This window comes from Ursus arctos, unplaced genomic scaffold (genome assembly GCF_023065955.2).
Source record: "Ursus arctos isolate Adak ecotype North America unplaced genomic scaffold, UrsArc2.0 scaffold_20, whole genome shotgun sequence".
NCBI classification, from domain to species: Eukaryota; Metazoa; Chordata; class Mammalia; order Carnivora; family Ursidae; genus Ursus; species Ursus arctos.
In genome coordinates, this window is record NW_026622875.1 from 29,434,331 (window position 1) to 29,456,508 (window position 22,178).

At 39.3% G+C, this 22,178-nt stretch overlaps 1 protein-coding gene across 4 annotated transcripts in view; it reads right to left on the minus strand.

Annotated features, from left to right (window-relative positions):
* DNAJC13 (DnaJ heat shock protein family (Hsp40) member C13) overlaps nucleotides 1–13,453 on the minus strand; it is a 119,495-nt gene extending 106,042 nt beyond the window's left edge. For all 4 annotated transcript variants that reach the window (XM_048216197.2, XM_044383412.3, XM_026497026.4 and 1 more), the window contains exon 1: nucleotides 13,222–13,453. The gene's annotated coding sequence lies outside the window, so the exon portion shown is untranslated. The remainder of the gene's footprint in view (nucleotides 1–13,221) is intronic.
* Nucleotides 13,454–22,178: the final 8,725 nt, after the last annotated feature.

The following is a 22,178-nucleotide window of genomic DNA, read 5'->3' on the forward strand; positions in this document are numbered from 1 at the left end:
ATCATATGTTAATGATTAGGCCAGGCCTTGACTATGCATAACCTACCTCATTTTGTCTCCATAACACCACCATGGTACAGATATGATGATCCCCCACTTTATTGACCGGAAACCTGTAGAGAATTTATCACTTCTCCCAGGTCACACAGCTGGTAAGCAGTTGGGCAGACCGTGGACTCAATCTGCTTAACTCTATACTCTATGTATTTAACCTAAGCAATAAAACCTTCCCTCAAATTTAGGAACTCAAAATTCATTCTGACCATGTAATTACAGATGTATCATTTGACAGCACATTCCTAGATTAATTTAGAACTAGTTCCAATTATTACCTTCACACAATTTCAAACAATGAAACAAACTGCCATACTCAACACAAGTCAAAAAAAAAAAAAAAAAAAAGAAGAAGAAAGAAGAAAAGGGAAGGCTCCAAGGCTGAATATTTCTGTCTATAGATAAGCTTTAAAAATTTTTTTAAATGGGGTGCCTGGATGGCTCAGTGGGTTGAGTGTCTGCCTTCAGCTCAGGTCCCGATCCTGGGGTTCTGGGATCGAGCCCCATATCAGGCTTCTTGTTTAACGGACAGCCTGCTTCTCCCTCTCCGTTTCTCTCTCTCTTCATCAAATAAATAAATAAAAATCTTTTTTAAAAAATAACTAAAAAAAATTTTTTTAAACAAAGTGTTTAAAACAAACATGACAGAAATTTGCTATGAATATAGGATTCTAGGATAGTCTTTAAGGAGCTCAATAACAGAAAAATACTATTTTAACTATACTGAACTTTTTAAATAACCAGATTAATGAGATGTGAGGCAGGGACCTACTTCCCAACAGTGTAATATTAACCTCTCCAAATTTTCAAGTAAATCTATTTTATATTCTCAACAAAACCTCAACCACTTTGTGATGCAGTCATTTCATCTAATGAAGGCAACTGGTCTGGAAACACTAACTCTTTCAGACCATGAGGACACTCCTGGACACACAAATAACTCACTAGTGAATAATGCCAATACACAAATATCAGAAAAATGCAGAAGAAATAGGATAAGAATATTCTGTAGTGGGGCGCCTGGGTGGCACAGCGGTTAAGCGTCTGCCTTCGGCTCAGGGCGTGATCCTGGCATTATGGGATCGAGCCCCACATCAGGCTCCTCCGCTGGGAGCCTGCTTCTTCCTCTCCCACTCCCCCTGCTTGTGTTCCCTCTCTCGCTGGCTGTCTCTATCTCTGTCGAATAAATAAATAAAATCTTTTAAAAAAAAAGAATATTCTGTAGTGACTATGTATCATTCAAAGTGAGACTTGGAACAACTTCAAGAGAACCACTGGAAAATGAGTGAAGGCAAGTCTAGGGGGTCCTGTGAGTACAGTGTTCAAGTGATGATTTAATCTTGCAACACAAACTTGAAGTACCTCCCTGTAGCACAGATACCAGACCACACTAACAACTAGCACAAGAAACTACATTAATACACACACTAAACTAGTTTTAATATTCAAGCTATCATCAAGGTAACTAAGGGTGGTGAATTTTTAAAGTGTTACTTCTGGTTGAAGGCAGATTAGTAAGAATTGCCATTTACCGGCTGGGTAACTTTGAAGAAAAGCTTCCTAAACTTCTCGGAATCACGGTTCATGTATGAAAGAGAGAGAACAGTATTTATAGCAAAGGGCTTTGGTGAGGACTAAATGAGATAAAGGGGAGAATGTGATGCTTGGCTCAGAATAAGCACTGAAAAATATTAACTACAATCAAAATAGTTATTACTGTACTTTAAATATACTATGCTAGATATGAAATAGTTGTTTCGTCTCTCTCTATGATTACCTCTCTCACTTTCAGGCTTACAAGGCCCTGTATCTCTCTTTAGGCATCTCAGGTGGCAAAGTTAAAATCATTAAACTACTTAATCCTAAATCTTTTATCTTTTAATTTCAATTCTTCATTCAGTGTATATCACCAAAGAATATCAGCTACGATTTCTACCTTCAAAAGTACCATGTTTTATTGCTTTAATCAGTATTTGCAGTTTTCACCTGCTCTTTCAAAAATAACTATAGCAAAAATATTTCTTAAGCTAGGTTGAGTATATGAGGGTGTCATTTTATTATCCATTGTCATTATTTTATTATCCATTGTTATATTTTATCCATTGTTATTTTACAATTTATCTCACCTAAAAAGGTTTTTAAAAAGATAAAAATAAGGGCACCTGGGTGGCTCAGTTGTTTAAGTACGACTCTTCCTTTTGGCTCAGGTCATGATCTCAGGGTCATGAGATAGAGCCCTACTTCAGGCTCTGCGCTGGGTATGGAGCCTGCTTGGGATCCTCTCTCCCTCTCTCCCCCTCTCCGTCTGCCCCTCCCCCCAACTTGTGCACACTCCTGCGCACATGTGCTCCCCCTCTCTCGCTCTCTCAAAAATAAATAAATAAATGAAATTAAAAAATATAAAAAGGAATAAATATATAAGACAGGTTAAGATAATTATGATAGATGAAATTTTTTTAAATTATCTTAAGTCAACTATAGCCTGACATTTAAGCTTCTCTTTACTTCAACTTCATTCCTACAAGATACCATCATTTTTCAAGTCAATGTTACTTACTACATTTTAAATCCCCTACTTAGGCATTTGGAATTTCACTTGTTAGAACTATCTCTACACATGAAACCAACACAATATTTTTAAATTTATGTTGGTATCTACAAGTTAACTATGGTTTGAGAAACTTTTGGAAAAAAAGAACTTCACCCCCTAAAAATAATCTATGCTCTATTTAATATTTATGTATTTCTCCCTTAATATTTACATATTTCATTAACAAGCTCCAAAAGTGTTTCTAAAATTGTTGCTCATTGACAAAAACTCTTAAGCAACCATAATTCCCATTAATAGTAATGAAAAATATGCAAAACTTCTAATATCAAGCAGATGATAGCAGTAACAGTCATTTATAGGCACATTCTCTAAATAGCACTGAACTGTCCAACTAAAAAAATGGAAAACTTGTTGGATGAGATCTTGGTAGCAGCTGCATCATCAGCACTTGCCACCCTGCCAGTTGTTGACACATACTCAAGTTAGCAAGAATTTATCTGTTCAAACTAATTATTGCTAAAATTTCACTTTCTTCGGGTGCCTGGGTGGCTCAGTCGGTTAAGTGTCTGCCTTTGGCTCAGGTCATGATCCTGGGGTCCTAGGATAGAACACCATCTCAGGCTCCCTGCTCAGCGGGGAGTCTGCTTCTCATCCCCACCCACCCCCACCCCACCCCACCCCACCCGGTGCGCTTGCTCTTTCGAGAGCACTCACTTGCTCACTCTCTCTCAAGTAAATAAAGAAAATCTTAAAAAAAAAAAAAAGTCATGTCCTTCATTCCTGCAGTAGTGTCCAACTTCAAATTCTCAAAGACCTACCCTTTTTTTGATGAGAAAAACACAAATTTACGTGTTCTTTGTAATTACATCACATTGAAAGCACCTCCAATTTTTCAAGTTGGTTTCACCTGTTTTCATTCCATACCTTATTATTATACCACCAACAGAGCTTTATTGCACCTTCACAGTTTGTTCTTTTGAGAGAATTGTTCTAGGGGTTGAAAAGTCCAATTCAGGACAACACAGGCATTTTGGCTAGATTCACCCTATTCAGTGAATTCCCCTGCTTCATGCTTTCGAACAACATTTAATGTTCTCACATTCTCTAATTTATTACTGGCAGTAAAACTGGCAATCTATTTAAAATCACTTATGAATAAAATGAGACCGATCTTTCAGAAGATATGATTTTGACATAAAACTACAGGATTTGAGAGTCAACTAAGCAGAAGCCTACACCAAACTGATACTAAGAACAGAAAGCAGGTTGAACGGCCTCAACATCACAGGCACCCAAGCAGCCAGATTACAGCCAAGCTATAAGCGAAAGAATCTGCACACGTAGCAAAACTAAATGTGCAAGCCTTGTGTTTAAGTAAAAACAGAGCCCTCATTGAGCCAGTGATGAATGTGTATACTCAGAAAAAGACAGATCTTCCTTGACTTACTATGGGGTTACCTCTGGTAAGCCCATTGTAAGCTGAAAATGCATTTAATACACTTAACTTACCAACCATCATAGCTTAGCCTAGCCTACCTTAAATGTGCTCAGAACACTTCTATTAGCCTACAGTTGGGCAAAATCATCTAATACAATGCCTGTTTTATAACAAAGTATGAGTACCTCATGTGATTTACTGAATACTGTACTGAAAGTGAAAAGCAGAATGGTTCTAAGTGTATCAGTTGTTCACCCTTGTGACTGCCTGGCTGACTGGGAGCTGCAGCTCACTGTCATTGCCCGGCATCATGAGAGTATGATATCGCATAGCGCTAGCCTGAGAAAACATCAAAATTCAAAATTCAAGGTGCAGTTTCTACTGACTGCATACCACTTTCACACCATCATAAAGTTGAAAGATTTTTAAGTCAAGTTATCATTAAGTTGGGAACCATCTGTGATACACTAGTGAATAAATGAAGGAAATGGCTTTAATAAAGGCTATTTGCCTTCAAAGCACACTTTTGCATGACCCACTGAGACTAATTTTTACATAATTACAACAACTTGGAGAGAGCAGATAAGATACTAATTTTTACACTTTTGAGTCTATAACAAAGAATTCTGCTCTCAAATAATGAATTAAAAACATGAGTTTGTCCTGAAATGCATTAAAAAATAAGATGGATAGAAAGATGGATATATGATAAAGCAAGTAGTAAATGTTAATGTCAAAATCTTGGAGATGAGTCTATGAATATGTAATGTAAAGTTCTTTCAACTTGGCTGTAGATGAAAAATTTATTTGGGGGGGCGCCTCGGTGGCTCAGTCGTTAAGCGTCTGCCTTCGGCTCAGGGCGTGATCCCAGCATTCTGAGATCGAGCCCCGCATCGGGCTCCTCCGCTGGGAGCCTGCTTCTTCCTCTCCCACTCCCCCTGCTTGTGCTCCCTCTCTCACTGAATGTCTCTCTCTCTGTCAAATAAAATCTTTAAAAAAAAAAATTTATTTGGGGGGAGAATTGCATTTACCTTTATTTTCTGACCGAGCTTGACTCGAGCTTGACTATAGAAACGCTGTTTTTCTGCTACATTGTGTTTGGCACTACACCTGAAAATATGGTATACAGTCACATGATAGGAACTAATTTATTAACTTAATATTTCTTCATACAGCTATATCCTATTAAAAATGTAGGAGGAAGGAGAACCACTGCTAAGGCAAAGGCTAATCTTGAGTAATAACCAAAGAGAGAATCCCTTAACACTAGCTTTTTAAAGGCCTACATTTATTTGTAACTGGATTCAAAATTTGAGTCAATTACATCACTAGACTAGTTGTTCCAAATAAAAGGTAAAAATATAAATAGTTAATGTTCCAATTTTAGATGTGCTGGCAAAGCGAGCACAAAATATAAACAGTTAACGAAACATTAATTTTTACCCAGATTAAAAAGCTACAACTAGACTGTCTTAGAATGTGCTGTGTATGGGGGAAAACTGATATGAACTTCAACCTTCTTTTTTAATTTTTAATTTCACCTTCATGTTTTAATATATAACACAAGTAGAGGCAAAAGCATTTCCTTCTAAATAAGTAACAAATCAGTATGTGTAATGTGTATAATACCTACTGTACAGGTTTTGTGTTTTTTTTTAAGATTTTATTCATTCATTTGAGAGAGAGAGAGAAACAGAGCACAAACAGGGGGAGAGGGAGAGGGAAGCTCCCCGCTGAGCTCAAGCCTGACATGGGGCTCAATCCCAGGACCTGGAGATCATGACCCAAGCCGAAGGCACACACCCAGCCATCTGAGCCACCCGGTGGCTGCCTTCAGCTCAGCAGGGAGTCTGCTTCTCCCCCTACCCCTCCCCCTGCTCATGCTCCCACACTAATAAATAAAATCTTTAAAAATAAATAAACAGCTTATAAAATAGATCACAAAGTAAGGTTTTAATACATCCTACCTTAGCTTTCTAAAAGCACTGAAGAACCCACTAACTCCAAAGATAAATGTGGTTAGAGAAGAAAGCCAGTGGTACTGTCAAATTTCAGTGGACTATGCTATCTCCAGATAATTGCCCAGAATTTATAATACTGAAACCTCTGCATTGCCTGCCCCATCAAAATGAACTTTTATATACTTCCACCACCACAGGGCAAGGCAAAATAACCTAAGATCCATCTCCCCATTCTTTAAAAATCCATTCCTTTCCAATTAGAAATCAGATTATATTCATGAAATAAAAGGGCAAAGGAAACTCAAAAGCAACCCCTAAATCTGAAGAAACACTTTTAATAGTATCTTAATTGGGGGAGGGGCAAGCATAAATACCACAGTAGTTAATTTTGTTGGCCATTACTATTCAATATAAGTATTGAAAAAATACGTCTTTACATTTTAATCACATGTATGCTGATTTCATCCGAGGGAATAATTCTTATTTCTCACAAAATAGACCTCTAGCTGTTGTAACAAAAAAAAAGTTTTTTCCAAGAAAGATGCATGATTACGACTCTCCTTTCCAAAACTTAAAAATGCCCTGAAATACTCACCTCAAAAACCCAAACAAATGTGTTCATTTAAGCAATCCTGTGAAATCGATGCTAATGATCATTTACATAGTTTTAGTTTGTACACATTCCTGAAAAATTTTATCTTTGAAGCTAACTTGGCTCATGCAAGAACAAAATGTACTAGTTCAATAAACTCCTCTTTAGCTCACAAACAGATACTTAATAATCTTACTCTATTACACTAAATAGACCCTAATGGGTAAGAGATTTTCAATTGCCATGTTTTAACTTGTTGCTGTTTTTTCTATCACTGTAGTGAATGCATAATGGAAGACTAAATTTCCTAAGCATATTACAAATTCTTCTTAGAGGAAGTTTTACAGTAAGCATCCTAATAGGCAAGCACACTATTAAAAGACAAGGGGCTTAAACTACTACAATTTCCCTTTCACCCAACACAAAATAGCAAGGGTTTCTCCTTTGGCTCTTTCTGAAATATCCCTGTTATTCCTAACTCTGCCATAGTTCTTCAGATTTTACAGGACACCCCAAATCTACCAGTTAACTAAAAACAAAACAGAACAAAACAAAACAAAACAAGGAAAATTCCACTTTTAAAATTAAACCCAGCAGATCTATGGTTGGGGGGAGGGAATGGCTTTATCTACTCTAAGATTTGGTAAATGTCCAAAATACATTCTGTATCTTAACCAGAAGTTTGAGGGGGAGAGAAACCTCATAGTACTAGATGAGTAAGGAATACATGTCTGAAATCCATGTATAAGAATTTAAATTTTACTATTAGCATAGAATTTATGAAATACTAGGGGGAATATCCTATATTCATAATCTTATCAATCCTTTCATTATGTTCTGGCAACTATATTTGACAAAATTAAAACATTTAAGTAATCATTTTAGATAACTTTGGGGTTTTGTTTTTTGTTGTTTTTTTTTTTTTTAAAGATTTTATTTATTTATTCGACAGAGTTAGAGACAGCCAGCGAGAGAGGGAACACAAGCAGGGGGAGTGGGAGAGGAAGAAGCAGGCTCATAGCAGAGGAACCTGATGTGGGGCTCGATCCCATAACGCCAGGATCACGCCCTGAGCCGAAGGCAGACGCCTAACCACTGTGCCCCCCAGGCGCCCCTGGGGTTTTGTTTTTGATCTGTTCATCAAAGATCAAATTTTTACTCATCAGCTTCACAGAAGTATTACCAATGGCCATGCGCTAAATACGTGCACACTGCTTAGGCATGTGGTCTACTTCTAAGAGCAACTTAAAATGCTGCAATAATAAAATCCCATTGAATGTAGACTTTATTTAAGATTTATTTATTTATTTGAGAGAGAGAGAGAGAGAAAGAGAGAGAGAGAGCATGAGCAGGGGGAGGGAAAGGCAGAGGCAGACGCAGACTCCCTGCTAAGCAGGGAGGAGCCTGATGCAGCACTCGATCCCAGGACCCTGAGATCATGACCTGGGCTAAAGTCAGCTGCTTAACCAACTGAGCCACCCAGTCACCCAGCTTTGTTGTTTTAGAGATCACTATTCTTCATAAGCAGTCCATAAAAGTCCAAGTAAAACTCAAATATGCAGGGTGTTGAACAAAGTTAAGAGCCTGTGAAAAGAACTACTAGCAAATTATGCTTATCTTTATTGATAAAATAAAGATTTTACTGAACGACACTTAGTCTAAGTTAGTAAAGATGATCACAACCATGTTGGTTTAAGTTACTTACTAAAATTATTCCCCAAATCAGTGATTCTCAAAGGAGTTTCCACAATTAGAAATCACTCCATACTACAAGAGATGTTACTGATTGGCATGTGCTGAGCATGTGAAAACTGCTGAAGCAGAAAAATGTGTTGAAAACCACTGACTACAATTTTAAAGACGCTGTGATAAGAAACACTACAGTAGGGGCTCCCGGGTGGCTCAGTCAGTTACGGGACTGCCTTCAGCTCAGGTCATGGTCCCTAGGTCCTGGGAACGAGACCCACATCAGGTTCACTGCTCAGCCAGGAGTCTGCTTCTCCCTCTCCCTCTGCCCCTCCCCTTCACTCAGGCTCTCTTTCTTAATAAAGAAAATCTTAAGAAAAAAAAAAAAGCACTGCTGTAGTCCCCCCCCCCCTCATCCACAGGAAATGTGTTCCAAGGCACCCAGTGGATGCCTGAAACCACATAGTACCAAATCCCATACATACTCTTTCCCTGTATGTACATACCTATAATAAAGTTTAATGTATAAATTAGGTACATTGACACATTAACAATAAGATAAAACAATTGTAACAATATACTCCAATGTTATGTGAATGTGGCCTCTCTCAAAGTATCTTACTGCACTACACTCAGCCGCCTTTTGATTTGAGATAAAATGCCTATGTGATGAGATTATATGAGGTAAATAGCACAGGCACTGTGATATAGCATTAGGCGACTACTGACCTTCTGACAATCCATTAGGAGGATCATCTGATCTGGGCTCTACTGACCTCAAGTAACTGCAACTATGAAAAGTGAATAAGGGATGACTACTGTACTATGATTTAGTGGATGGAGCTAGATACTCCTCAATGTACAAGACAGTCCCACAGGTTGAAGAACTACCCTCAACTGACCTCAAATATCCAACTGGGCATTAACATAAGTAAAAACCTATTTATAACCAATCCCAATTTTAATTCTGTATTAAATATAAATCACAAAGTACATTTTGCAGAGTTTAATATGCACATAATCTTCTAGGAATGCACTATCATGTAAATGGAGAGATTATACTTTTGAGTCCTCTTGGCTTTTGTTTGACAGTATCTATATTTTGTCTTCATTTTTGAAAAATATTTTTGCTGTTTTTTTCTTTTGGTACTTTAGTCACTCAACTGTCTTCTTGTTTGCATGGTTTCTCTGCTTTAACTCTTCATTCGTCTGCATAGGTTTCTCTTTTCTTTGGCTACCTTCAAGATTTTCTCTGTCCTTTGCTTACCTCAGTTTAAATATGATGTTAAGGTATGTTTTCGGTTTGCGGGGGCGGGGGGGGGGCATTTATCTTGCTTGGTGTTCTCTAAAGCTTCTGAATCTGTGGTTTGATGTCTGACATTAATTTTGGAAACTTTTCTATTTCCTCAAATATTTTAGTATTTCTTCTACTCTGTTCTCTCTTCTTCTGGGATTCTAAACATTTATATACTAAAATGTTTAATACTATCCCCAAGCTCTAGGGTGTTTCATTTTAACTTTTGGTGTGTGTGTGTCAGTTGGGTAATTTCTTCTACCATTTATAAATTCACTGAAATTCTGATAAGCCCAAAAGCATTCTTCATTTCTTTACTATGTAATAATACCTCTAGCATTTCTTTTGATTCTCAAAGTTTCTATCAGCTAAAATTACCCATCCGATCTTGCATGTTATCCACTCTTCAGTTCAACCTTTAACATCATAGTCATTTTAAATTCCCTAGCAGATAACAGCATCTAAGTTAATCTAAGTGTACTTCATGACTGCTTTCTCCAGAGAAATTTTTTTTTTTTTTTTGCCTTTTTGTGTGCCTTATAATTTTTGGTTGAAAGCTGGACAACTATAGAACAGTAGAGACTGAGGTAAATAATTTTTGTGACTGGAAATGGGCACGTCTTTTCTTTGCTAGGTCTTCGTGTTAATCTGTTTAGGAGTTGGGATGGATTTATGATTTGCCATTGCTATGGTTATTCTCAGTGTACCACAGGCTTCAAAAATCTACAGAATAGCTGGTGCCTATGGTGGGGAATGGTTTACTAAAGCAATGTCTTATCTGATTCTTTGTGCTGTGCCTCTTTGCATGTTGTTGTTCCTAGTAATATTCTGCATTCACTTGTTATTCAAAACTTCTTATAGCGGCAGGGGGTTGGAGAGAGAGTCTTTGTAGTTCTGAGTAAGGTTCAGTCTTAGGCATACACTATAACCCTGGATCTCAGGGATGTGATCTTGTTCCTCCCAGCCGCAGTTTTAAGCTCAGTGCCCCCTCCCAGAGAAGATTCTTTCCCCTTCTCGTGCATTGCCCCAGCTCAATGAACAGGCCAGAAGAGATGCCCTTACCTTCACAGATTAAGGTTATTGTTCCATGAAAGAGACAGAGAAAGAATCAAAGTTTTGTGCCCCTCTTGAAAGCTCTCTGCTGCTTTTCCTCTCCTCAAGGTCAGCACCACAACAGACACTCCCCAGGGTTCTTCCCAATCTTTTCTAAGAATACCTAGTGAGCTTGTGGTGAAAGAGCTTGGAAGAAGGTGCACTCAGCCTTCATCAACTTGTCAGCTACTCTAGCTGAACTCTTCTTACCAGTGTCCAGTTGTGTCCAATGAAGGTGACACTGAATTCATGTATACCCTTTCTCCTTAAAAGATTGGCCAATGGTTTTGCTCTGTGACCTCAGTTCTTTAACAGTTCTCCAAAAAAAAGTCAAGATTTTAAAGTAAGTCCCATTCTTTTTTGGTGCAACAGTGAACGCAAAGCTTCTTTTTGTCCCAGCACCAAAGCCAGAAGGTGGTTATATTATTTAAAAACTATCTCCAGATAATAGAGTTGTTACAAATTGTTTGGAATAAAAAGGGAGTCTTTATTGGATTTAATGAAGTTGAGAAACACTGACTTACAGGATTTCTTTCAAAACAACTCCCCTTTAACCACTGCTAAATATTACAGTCAACATTTAGGCCTAAAACTATTAGCAACCAAATCTTTGCTATAGTTTATCTGCACAGCCTTGCTTCTATCTGAAAGGTAAATGCAATGAAAATCACCTGTGTAAACAGAACTGGTTAAGGAATGGAACCAAATTAGTTAAAGCAGATCCTTTTTATTTCAACTGTAATTTAGTATCTATTGAGAACCAGATTCCATTATCAACCTTTTTACAAATTTAATAAAGCCAGCATTGTTATAGTCCACCTCAGCAACTACCTCCTATTTATTTGTGGATAAAGTTAAATTCTTACGAATAACTCCTGATTTCCATGATTCCATAACTTTTGCACTGATAATGTTCATACAGTTTAGCCTATATACTACTGTCACTTTAGAAAAAGAGGTACATTCATTGTCTCCCGGTGGAATACAAATGGTGGTATTTTCCATAAACTGAACTATAGACTTAAGGTTCTTGACATTCCTATCTCTTAATAACCCTCTGACTATTCTTTTCCTCCCTTAATATGTTCTACTTCCTGTTTTCAAACTAGGAATACAGTGTAACATTTTCTCAACAGGACTTAATGCCCCATTGTGATAATAATAGCAAAAGCCAGGTTTGAGATATAGCTCCTTAAAACACTGTTTCATATTACATTTCAAATGTTAACAAGGTTTTAGGTTATATGCTAAATTCAGTCAAACAATATAGCACTTTACAGAAAGCAAAGAAATGTGAATCAAGTCTTTTTCGGATAGCGAGTTTCTGACGAGTTTTTGAAATTTCCTTTTTTAAATTTTTTAGGGCAAATCTTATTTCATATTCCCATAGACTCACAAAGTACTGGTAATGTACTACAAAACCTGACCACTGTAATTTCCTCAAACTCTGCAGACGGTACTTTCAAACCTAGAAATCGATCAGATCCATAAAGTAAAAAAGAAAACACAGCAAGAAAGACAATCACTGGGGCAGATCCCGAAGAAATATTCTGAATTTTTTTTCGCGAAAACCTTACACTCCAAAAGGCTCAAAATAACCCTACAGTGTAAAGCCCTTCACAGAGGAGGTAAAAGCACCAGGCATAGGCTCTCCTGTTTGGAAGAAATCACAGTAGGGTAAAAGGGAAAAGCAAAGAGAAATCATTACTTTAGGAGTCCATAGCCTCGTAAGGGGGGGGGGATTTTTTTTAAACCCCCCCCCCAACGACTGATGAAACAATCTCAAAACAGGAGTAACTGAACAACCTACAATAAGACAGTTTAAGGGAAGGCACTCTTCTTAAGTCTAATGAGTCAAATCTGCGTTTAACCGCCTCTTCACTGAGCGTCTGAGTCCTACTTCACCCATTCCAAAGGCCACATTCAGAGGCAAAACCACAGCAGTGAAGGAAAGGCCACTGAAAATAAGCTCCCCTGCAGGAAAGGAAACACCTGGGGGGTAAACTTGATTTTGAAAAAGGGAAAGACTGGAGAAGAAACGACGCGGGTGCTCCCCATCTCCACACGAAATGAAACAAAGCTAAGCAAAGAAAGTCAAAGTCTACACCGGACGTGGGAGGGAAGGAGGGAAGGAGGGTCGCGTACCCCAGGAAACAAGAGTTGCCGGCAACCAGCAGAAAGTGTGTTCAGACTAGGAAGCTGGAAGGGAATCCTGAGGGCGGAGCCCAGAAGGTAATAAGGGGTGTGTGGGGGTAAGGATGTACAGAGGTGCTCTGGGGACCATGGTGGGTAGAAAACGAAAAAATAATCCAAAAAAGAGGGGTGGGCTGAACAAGGCAGCGCCCAGGGAAAATGTCATTTGGAGCCGGGGGATCCGACGGGCGGAACCAGACCAGCAGCCTTGGGGGAGGGTAATCGGCTTTCCCTAGCAGCTGGAGGCTGCGGCGGCCAAGACACCACCCGTCTTTTTTCTTGTCCTTAGCCCCCCAGGTCCCCGTGGCGTGGGGAGGGGGTAAGGCAGAGCCCCAGAGGCCGGTGCCCGGAGTGGTTTACCTTCGCGGGAGGCTGGAGAGGCTCCAGCCCGAGCTCCTCCCGCCGCCGGCTCTGCGTCCGGAGTGAAATGAGGCGCCCTCCGGCCTCCTCCCCCTCACCACTTCCCCTTTCCCCCGTCGGGGCCCTGTAGCTCCGCTGCCGCGGGTTCCTGGAGCCGCGGCGGCGCGGCCTCCCCGCCCCCTCCGCCTCCTCCCTCTGCCTCTCAGAGGCTCACTCTGGAGGCCGCCATCTTCGCTCAGGCTTTCAGCAACCGCGCTCCAATACGCCTGCGTCGCCACCGCCCAGGCTGTCACGAGACCTGGTCAGCTGATTTCAATTCTTCCGCCTTCTGCCCCGCCCCGCCCGCTCGTGTTTCTCGGCTCTCCCCGTTCCATTCGCCCCCTTTCCCAGAAATTCCGCGTTCTACCAGCCCGCCCGCCCCCCCACCCCAGAATTTACACATGCGCAGAGTGACGGGGCCGGCTGTAGGATCCGGAGTCCACGCAGTGCGGAGGAGGACCCGCCCCGGAGCGCGCGCGCGCGCGGGTGGGGCCACGCCCCTCGGCGTGTGCCTCGGAGTCCTCCCAGCGGCTGTGCTGCGTTGCAGCTGTTTACACTGTTAATTCCCTGAAGTCCTTTTTTTAAATCCTTTCCCCAGCTTCGCCCCGGACTTCAAATGCCGTGGAATATCCGCGAGGCAATCCGAAGGCTCAGCCTGCTATCCGGTTTGGTTGGATTGCGAGCCAGCAGGTTCACCACTGTTAAGACTTCCAGAATGACAGTTAAGGGTTTAAATTTTGGTTGGTCTGGGAGATGGCCAAGACTAAAGCTTGGGAGATGCCTACAGCTTGTCGTCTATGGGATTGCCGGGAAGAGAATACTGATAGCTCCGTTTATTGTCCGCTGATCACGTGCCAAGGGTTTTATTTGCATTAGTTAAACCTCAACTCTGAAGTAGGAATTATCCTCGTTTTGCAGATAAATTAAGGCACCTCCCCACAGTAATGGACTTGGCGTTTGAACCCTAGCAGTCTGACTCCATAGTCCCACACATAGGAGCTGGAGGTGGGATGTCAGGTTAGAGAAAAAAGGGGACATTTTGTGTTACCTGTGAGCAAGTTTATGGAAGTTCATTCAGTCTCCTCTCCCAGGCCTGAATTCTAAAGACCACAGTTCATGGGGTACCTGGGTGGCTCTGAAGGTTGGGCGTCTGCCTTCCTCTCGGGGTCATGATCCCAGGGTCCTGGGATCAAGCCCCATGTAGGGCTCTCTGCTCAGTGGGGTGTCTGCTTCTCCCTCTGTCTCTGCCTACCTTATCCTCTTGTGCGCACGCGCACTGTCTGAACTAAATCATACATACATACGTACATACATACCTACATACATACCACAGTTCAAAAATGAATGATTCTGCTGCAAAGTTCAAAAAATGGATGGGGGTGTCTTGCATGGATACATTATCCTATGAGGGTTAAATATGAGGTCTGATAAGGGGTTTAATATTCTGCAGAGCAATGCTGAAACTGATTTCTCAGAGTCCCTTTCAGCGGTTGACTTGTTTTGCAAGATGAGAAATGTAGACAGTGGTTTTTACAGACTTTGCTTCTTGACTCTATTGACCTTTTGCCCTACCTTGGGGCAGAAAAACACTGCATTTAGCCTTATAGTAGTAGTCTTTCCTGTACTGCAACAGTAAGATAAGGTGCATGTAAGGGGTGGTGCCAGGAATAGCTGGGTGTGGACAGAACCTTAGAGTAGAAGGGGAGGAGAAGAAAAAAACAGGAGAGCTGAGTTAAGGGACCTTCTTGTCTTATCCCATGGAAACAGAAACTTATGTTTATGCGGCATTTTATAGGTTGCAAAGACTTTCAACAATTCCAGAAGTCTGTATGGAGTGTATTATTTTTATTTTATACAGGAAGCAAACCCAGAGAGTCCATGAGACTTGTCCAAGGTGACCTAACTCCTGAAGGTTAAACAGAGATTTGGTCACAGGACTTGTAACATCAGGGCCAGTGAAGTAGTAAACCTCCACACTGCCTCCCTGTTCAATATTTAGGACAGATAAAATCAGTTCTCAGAGTTGGGCGGAGACTTAGGCATTATGAAATGCCACCATCCCCAGTAGTGGGAAATTGCCTGCCTCCCAAGACATTTATCTTCATTTTTAGAAGCTATCTTCTTTGTATTCAGCCAACTTGACTTCTCTTTCATGAGCATTTTGGGTTTTTTTGTTTTTCCTCCGTGTGACATCCCTTTAAGCTAATCACCTGTGTCAGTCTCTCTCCTCTGCTTATCACTCTGACTACCACAGCTTCCCATATTCCGAAGCCATATCCCTCATGCTTTTCAGCTGTTGCTCACAGGATGTGGTTTCAAGCCTTTTCACAATTGCCTTGGTTGCTCTTAATTTGATTTGTACAAATTTGTCAATGTCATTCTTAAGACACTAGAACTAAACGGAAGAGTCAGGAAGGCTAGGAGGACTTGTCCCTTCTTTCCCTATTGTTCCGTTAAATCAGTACCCACCCCCCCCACACACACTCCAACTCTTTTTTAAAAAGTGACAAATACAAGGCCGGCCCCTCAGACTTCTCTTTCTGGATTTGTCTTTTTACTCAGAATTTAAATTTGCATTAGATTTCCTGACACTATCATAGTGCACACAAATCAAATTTAGTTAGGAAAGGAGAACACAGAAGATGCCCTTCTAAATTGTGTGACATATACTGACAGTATTTCACAGCTTTTTAGATATCAATAGCTTTCATCAGTGGTGAAGTTAGTTTTCAAGTCAGGAGAGATTTTAGTTTCCAGTACGGTAGCCACTAACCCCATGTAGCTCCTGAATACTTGAAATAAAGCTAAAATACAGATTTAATATGAAGAATACTAAAATATTGCATTAATAATTTATATATTGATAACTTGTTGAAATAATATTTTGGATACATATTTGGTTAAATAAGACACATTATTAAAGGGGCGCCTGGGTGGCACAGTCGGTTAAGCATCCCACTCTTGGTTTTGTCTCAGGTTATGATCTCAGGGCTTGTCAGATGGAGTCTGGCGTTGGGCCCTGAGCTCAGACAGGAATCTGCTGGAGTTTCTCTCTCCCTCTCCCTCTACCCCTCCCTGTGCTCACTTGGTGGGGCTCAGGCTTTCTCTCTCCCTCTCTCTCTCTCAAATAAATCTAAAAAAAAAATACATTATTAAATTTAATTTCACTTGTTTCTTTTTTTAAAATGTAGCTACTAGAAAATGTAAAATGTTACAGGTGGCTCCTATTGTATTTCTCTTGGACAGTGCTGGTTGAGAAAGTCTTGTGCAGACACACAATCAGAAAATACTTTTCAGTTGAGCTGTCAAGCTTGAAGCTCCCACAGAATCATCTCCTACCAGATTTAATTTTAATTTTTTATGTGGTTGAGGGGGTTTTTTTGGTCAGTTTTTCTCAAGGTTTATCTCATCACATGTAGTTTTTTGTATTCCTCTATACTATTCTAATAATTATATAGACTTGAAATTTTTGCCAACATATGACAAATGATGATGACACAAGGCTTCCTTGATACATATACATATGTTTGTGCACATACATAGTTCCCAGAATTAAAAAAAAAAAATCTTAGACTCATTTCCCCTGCTCACTTAATCCTACCCCAAGAACTCTAATTTTATTATTAATGATGTGGGAAACAAAGGCAGACAGAAATGTAGGTAAAATTAAATGTCTTTATAACCTGCAGCCCATTGACAAATACTTGAGGCAGGCAGATGATAATGTTCGTCCAGGGAGCTCTCAACTGTCTTAATATTTTGCTAGAGGAAAAAGCAACAGTTTTGCAAGGCCTCGGTATCCCACGAGTCTTCTTTAGCATATGAAAAGCCTTTTGACACTTCCCTTATCTTGACTTCCTCCAACCCCAAAGTATGTAATCAGTTGCTCCTTACAATCCCAGGGCAGCACCCCTTTCTGCCCATGGGTCCTGTCCCTGTGCTTAAATAAAACCACCTTTTTGCACCAAAGACCTCTCAAGATTTCTTTCGTGGCCGTCAGCTCCGGACCTCACCAACATTCAAAAACCACATCAATTAATATGAATGAAAATGTCTTTTAAAAAACATATAATTAAGTTATATAAAGGATTTTGTACTTATAATAATAAAAATATACTTTCATTTAATTACAGAAAATTATCTAGTTCTTACCATATTTTCAGGGTTGGATCAAGGGGGAAAATGAAATACCTGGTCTGTCATTTAACACTTTGAAACCATTATTGAAAAATTAATTGATTAAGGAAAAGGACATTCTACATTCTTTTGTTAAACTTAACTCCAAAGACTTTTTTTCTCTCTTTTTTTTGTGTGTAATATACACATTGCTGAGGATTTTCCAATTCAAATGTTCTTACTAGTTACTGCAAACACTTCCACTATTACCAGATTTGAGAAATAATCTAGAGTCTTCTATATGTTTTTCCATAGAAGGTTTTGGAGTGAACAAGATTTTAGTCATGAGCCCTTCAAGGAAATATAAGGTGGTAAAAGATCACACGCAAATTCCTGATCCTCTTTGAGCCTCGGTTCCCTCACCCCGTAAACTAGGGATATCGGTATCTTGAGAGACGGTAGTGAGAGTTAAAATTACTTACGTGCTTACCTGCTTACTGAGTGCTTGGTACCTGCTGATTTCCTCACTATAGTTAATCTCAGGATCTCCAGCTGGTTTATATAATCATTGTGTTTGAGTTTCCTCCGTCTGACCAAGACAAGGGAAACAGACATTTAAACCGTCTATTATTCACAAAACAAGAGAAGTTCAAGTTCTCAACAACTGTATCTGAACACTCTTATCAGGAAAAATCATAAAACAGTTCATGCCAAAAAGGTGTCATTATTTTTTTATTTCTTACAAGGGAGCACAGAGTCGCCTTGCTAAAGTCATACATAAATGTTAAGGACGCCCAAAGACCTAGATGCATCCAGTGTTTGTCTGCACAATAGGATATTTGAGTAATGAGCCAAAATTTGATCTTGAAGTTCTTAGAATGCCAATGGCCCATTCACACAGAAATCAAGGTGAGAAAACATCCTTTAAAGTTAATTAGGTGCAATAGAAGCTTCTACTTCCCATTGATTTCATCAAAATTCATCTCAACTACAAGGAAAAGATGTCTATCTGTTGATATTGGGTAATGACTTGTTCATATTATGTTCATCTAAGAACATAAAACTTAATTACACAATTAAATTCTTGCTGGCTTTGTGCATATGAAGATGATATGACTGCCATTTCTATGTGAAACCTAATTTTGCCAAGAAAAATATGACTTTTTTTTTCCTTCTGAGCAGCAGTAAATGAGGTGGCAGCCACTTACTTAGCATAAAGGAAAATAAAACTAATATAGGAAGTAGTATTTCAAGCTCAGCTACTGGCTCTCAAATCCATACTGTGGATTTGGCAAAATAATAAATAGTAAATCAATGTAAAGCAAAATAAAAGCACCTACTAATAAGGGCAATTTGAAAAAAATCTTACTAATATAAAAGTAACTCACATATACTAGTCATTGCAGCCACCCAATTTCAAAAAATGGTACAGTTAAATTCGATCTATCACAGATCTGCCTGTCAGATAAACCTTTGAGAGTAGAAAGCAGCTACTGCACTAGGAAGAAACAATTACAAGTAAGGCCCCACTTTTTTCCCCGTTTATAATGATCTTTGGACACTGCATTTACTTGGGGAGATATATTTTTTTTCTCTAATCTTTCCTTCATCCTGTATGTGTTCAAATCCCAGCTCTACCACTTATTAGCTACTTAACTTTGAATCTCAATTTCCTTATCGATGAAAGGAAGGCAATATACATATCAACTCCAGTTGCTTCGAGGATTAAGAGTCAAGACACACTAATAATGATGGACTGGTATTATTTAATATTATAAATGTACATAATAGAAGAATAAAAATCATATACTTAAAAATGGGGTAAGGGAGGAGAGGGAGATAGTCTAAATGTGCCAAGTCCTTATCTTTCATAATAGGGTGTAAATTAATACCATCTAAATTTTAGCTTGTTTGTTTTTTAAGATTTTATTTATTTATTTAAGAGAGAGGGAGAGAGCCTGCACAAGCAGGGGGAGGGGCAGGCAGAGGGAGAAGAAGCAGGCTCCCTGCTGAGCAGGGAGCCAGACTTGAGGCTTGATCCCAGGACCCTGGGTTCATACCAGAGCCGAAGGCAGACCCTCAACTGACAAGCCACCTAGGTGCCCCAATACTGTCTAAATTTTAAAAACCAAGAAAGAAGGGCAGAAGAAAACTAACTTTTCTGGACCACTTAGTAAGCACCATTCATGCTCCTCAAGTGTTAACTTCCTCTCTTCCTTATATACCTTTTGTTCTCTTTCTCTGTAATTCTGGAAGCAAATAATGCACAGTTTGGGGCAGTGCTGGATTACACAGTCGGCAGTTTAAGAAAGTGCTTAGGACCAGCAAAGCAAAGACCCCCCAAGATAAAAGACACTTGAAAAGGATTTGCTAGTTAGTGTTTTACAAAGAGCACCAAAGTAATAATCATGGGAAAAAATAAAAATTTTGTTGAGTTCCCTTCACTTATTTCATGGGTGTAGAATTGAGGGCTTCTAATGATCTAAACCCAGCTCTGAGCTGGGGAGGTTTGTATTTATTTATTTATTTGTTTGTTTGTTTGTTCACTTATTTATTTTTCAAATCTGTGAATATATAGTCAGAGAATAGGATGCTTTATATTACTATGTTGAAAATGGAAGTTGGAGACAAGCATGAGAGATCAAAGAAGAGTTTGAAGGGAGGAGCATTACTGTGCACTGAGAGTTTACCTTATGCCCTGATCTGTTACAACATCTTGTTACCTGTTTTGTATAGATGAGATCAGAGGGCTTATGGGACTTGCCCAAAGTCCCCCCTTAGGTGAGTGCCAGAGTTAGAATTTAAATGCACATCCACCTGGTGCCAAAGCCCAGGGTCTTCCAAGAGTAATGTGATGGCTGTTTTTATTTATAGGTGAAATGGTACACTTGGAGGGATAGACAGTTTAGATCTTCTGGTCCTTCCTCAGTACTCCTTAGGAACTTAAAGATTTTCTGCCATGACCAGAATACAAACTGTGTTGTGATTATTATTACCATCAGTAGGTGGAGGAAAAGATGCTAAGGGAGTCACAGATGGTTTTAGGAGAATTACAAAATGAGAATTTCCACCAGAGAGAAAATGTATAGAGTAATAGCTAGTTAGAAGTTTAGGGGTTAAGTGTTTCATGAGGTCATTAACATTTCTAAACCAAGGAATTTCCAACAAACAATCTTATCTGTAGGTGGGAGTTGTATCATTTATGGTCTGATAACAGAATCTTTCAAAAATCATATGAATAGCTTAGATTAAGGAACGCTTTAAAAGTTCACCAAATCATGGGATGCCTGGGTGGCCCAGTCAGTTGAGTGTCTGCCTTTGGCTTAGGTCATGATCCCAGGGTCCTGGGAAAGAGTCTGGCATCAGGCTCCTTGCTCAGTGGGGAGCCTGCTTCTCCCTCTCCCTGCAGCTCCCGCTGCTTGTGTTCTCTCTCTCTCTCTCAATGACAAATAAATATATAAAACCTTTAAAAACTTAAAAAAATAATAAGACAAAGTTCATCAAATCACTAAATTTAATGTCCTTATTCTTTTTTCCTATATAGTCTTAGAAGAAATATTTTCTCTATAATGTGGATTTCATTAACCTATGTGTCGGTGTGTAAATATTGATTACTTGAAAAGCTATATAACTATTAGAAAACTATGTTTGCCATAAGATATCTCTACATTTATATATGTTAAATAATTTAAGATTATTTACAAATACGAAAACAAGATAGTTCTTACGTCTAAATTTAAATCTCTGTCAACAACCAAATTGGTTCTAAAACATGAATAAGCCCAGGTTTTGCAAAAATGTCCCAATGAATAATACAGTGAGAAATTCAAATAGATGGTGGCTTTACGGTGCCTTAAGTCTGAAACAAGCGAAATGTGCTAAATCATTATTTAGCACCTTCCCCTTCCAAAAGGTACTTTAATTTGTTATTAAGGATTTCTATACTATCTCAAAAGGCTAAGAAAAGATACTCCACTTAATCCACAATTTTAGTTAAGTTTGGACCAGTTTTCAAAGAAATATTGTATCATATATTAACCTATATCATGTCTATCGTTTATTAAATAGTTACTCTGTGTTATGAGCTTTAACATATCATCTGATTTAATTTTCATTGCAAACCTCTATAGGAAGATGCTATGATTATCCCCATTTTATAGGTGAGGAACCCAAGACATTAGTGAAGGTAGTTAGCTTTCCCAACGTCTTACCACCAAAAGCTCCAGAGCCTTTCCAGACAGGTCTCTTGGATTTCAAAATCCATGCTCTAAACCGATTAGCTTCATTCAGCACAGGAACTCTACTAGCCATGACTTCCTCTCTCCTTGATTGTTAAGGAGTCAGTTTTGTTTATAATTCTACTAAAAATACATGTTAGAGATTTTCAAATGAAGGAAAACTCTTCCACACTTTGTTTATGGTGTGTTTCCTCAAAATAACATGGAAGAACCACTTTTGTGTCTTATTCTTATCAACATCAATTTTATAAGTATTACTGTGCTATCTTTTTATTAAAATTTGACCTATAGGTAAATTTTCTCCTCAAACAATATTGTGCCCATAATTTTAAATAACAGAAAATATAATTTACCCTCATCTGCAACTGATCCCTCAGTTCCAGCCCATTTATAGCTTAAATTAGTAATAACAGAAATGGGTGCACCTGGGTGGCTCAGTTGGTTGAGCGGCTGCCTTTGGCTCCAGTCATAATTCCAGGGTCCTGGAATCAAGCCCCACGGAGAGCTCTCCACTCAGCGGGGAATCTGCTTCTCCCTTTCCCTCTCCCTCTGCAGTTTCCCCTG